Here is a 3,074-nt window from a genome sequence, read left to right as displayed (position 1 = left end):
TCATATACTATGTACTACACTGTGCGTTTCTTATATTCTAAGTTTTTCAGTGCAACTCACTCATATACTTTGTACTACACTGTGCGTTTCTTATATTCTAATTTTTTCAGTGCAACTCACTCATATACTATATACTACACTGTGCGTTTCTTAAATTCTAAGTTTTTCAGTGCAACTCACTCATATACTATGTACTACACTGTGCGTTTCTTATATTCTAAGTTTTTCAGTGCAACTCACTCATATACTATGTACTACACTGTGCGTTTCTTATATTCTAAGTTTTTCAGTGCAACTCACTCATATACTATGTACTACACTGTGCGTTTCTTATATTCTAAGTTTTTCAGTGCAACTCACTCATATACTATGTACTACACTGTGCGTTTCTTATATTCTAAGTTTTTCAGTGCAACTCACTCATATACTATGTACTACACTGTGCGTTTCTTATATTCTAAGTTTTTCAGTGCAACTCACTCATATAGTATGTACTACACTGTGCGTTTCTTAGATTCTAAGTTTTTCAGTGCAACTCACTCATATACTATATACTACACTGTGCGTTTCTTAAATTCTAGGTTTTTCCGTGCAACTCACTCATATACTATGTACTACAATGTGCGTTTCTTATATTCTAAGTTTTTCAGTGCAACTCACTCATATACTATGTCCTACACTGTGCGTTTCTTATATTCTAAGTTTTTCAGTGCAACTCACTCATATACTATGTACTACACTGTGCGTTTCTTATATTCTAAGTTTTTCAGTGCAACTCACTCATATACTATGTACTACACTGTGCGTTTCTTATATTCTAAGTTTTTAAGTGCAACTCAATCATATACTATGTACTACACTGTGCGTTTCTTATATTCTAAGTTTTTCAGTGCAACTCACTCATATACTATGTACTACACTGTGCGTTTCTTATATTCTAAGTTTTTCAGTGCAACTCACTCATATACTATGTACTACACTGTGCGTTTCTTATATTCTAAGTTTTTCAGTGCAACTCACTCATATACTATGTACTACACTGTGCGTTTCTTATATTCTAAGTTTTTGAGTGCAACTCACTCATATACTATGTACTACACTGTGCGTTTCTTATATTCTAAGTTTTTCAGTGCAACTCACTCATATACTATGTACTACACTGTGCGTTTCTTATATTCTAAGTTTTTCAGTGCAACTCACTCATATACTATGTACTACACTGTGCGTTTCTTATATTCTAAGTTTTTCAGTGCAACTCACTCATATACTATGTACTACACTGTGCGTTTCTTATATTCTAAGTTTTTGAGTGCAACTCACTCATATACTATGTACTACACTGTGCGTTTCTTATATTCTAGAGTTTTTCAGTGCAACTCACTCATATACTATGTACTACACTGTGCATTTCGTGTAATGCGGGTTTTTCAGTGAATTCTAAGTTTTTCCGTGCAACTCACTCATATACTATGTACTACACTGTGCGTTTCTTATATTCTAAGTTTTTCAGTGCAACTCACTCATATACTATGTCCTACACTGTGCGTTTCTTATATTCTAAGTTTTTCAGTGCAACTCACTCATATACTATGTACTACACTGTGCGTTTCTTATATTCTAAGTTTTTCAGTGCAACTCACTCATATACTATGTACTACACTGTGCGTTTCTTATATTCTAAGTTTTTAAGTGCAACTCAATCATATACTATGTACTACACTGTGCGTTTCTTATATTCTAAGTTTTTCAGTGCAACTCACTCATATACTATGTACTACACTGTGCGTTTCTTATATTCTAAGTTTTTCAGTGCAACTCACTCATATACTATGTACTACACTGTGCGTTTCTTATATTCTAAGTTTTTCAGTGCAACTCACTCATATACTATGTACTACACTGTGCGTTTCTTATATTCTAAGTTTTTGAGTGCAACTCACTCATATACTATGTACTACACTGTGCGTTTCTTATATTCTAAGTTTTTCAGTGCAACTCACTCATATACTATGTACTACACTGTGCGTTTCTTATATTCTAAGTTTTTGAGTGCAACTCACTCATATACTATGTACTACACTGTGCGTTTCTTATATTCTAAGTTTTTCAGTGCAACTCACTCATATACTATGTACTACACTGTGCGTTTCTTATATTCTAAGTTTTTCAGTGCAACTCACTCATATTCATATACTATGTACTACACTTTGCGTTTCTTATATTCTAAGTTTTTCAGTGCAACTCACTCATATACTATGTACTACACTGTGCATTTCGTGTAATGCGGGTTTTTCAGTAAATTCTAAGTTTTTCAGTGCAACTCACTCATATACTATGTACTACACTGTGCGTTTCTTATATTCTAAGTTTTTCAGTGCAACTCACTCATATACTATGTACTACACTGTGCGTTTCTTATATTCTAAGTTTTTCAGTGCAACTCACTCATATACTTTGTACTACACTGTGCGTTTCTTATATTCTAAGTTTTTCAGTGCAACTCACTCATATACTATATACTACACTGTGCGTTTCTTAAATTCTAAGTTTTTCAGTGCAACTCACTCATATACTATGTACTACACTGTGCGTTTCTTATATTCTAAGTTTTTCAGTGCAACTCACTCATATACTATGTACTACACTGTGCGTTTCTTATATTCTAAGTTTTTCAGTGCAACTCACTCATATACTATGTACTACACTGTGCGTTTCTTATATTCTAAGTTTTTCAGTGCAACTCACTCATATACTATGTACTACACTGTGCGTTTCTTATATTCTAAGTTTTTCAGTGCAACTCACTCATATACTATGTACTACACTGTGCGTTTCTTATATTCTAAGTTTTTCAGTGCAACTCACTCATATAGTATGTACTACACTGTGCGTTTCTTAGATTCTAAGTTTTTCAGTGCAACTCACTCATATACTATATACTACACTGTGCGTTTCTTAAATTCTAGGTTTTTCTGTGCAACTCACTCATATACTATGTACTACAATGTGCGTTTCTTATATTCTAAGTTTTTCAGTGCAACTCACTCATATACTATGTACTACACTGTGCGTTT

The sequence above is a fragment of the Mus caroli genome, unplaced genomic scaffold (genome assembly GCF_978045245.1).
Source record: "Mus caroli unplaced genomic scaffold, Mus_caroli_1 scaffold_25, whole genome shotgun sequence".
Classification (NCBI taxonomy): Eukaryota; Metazoa; Chordata; class Mammalia; order Rodentia; family Muridae; genus Mus; species Mus caroli.
The sequence above is the reverse complement of the archived record's forward strand: the minus strand, read 5'-3'. Positions refer to the sequence as shown.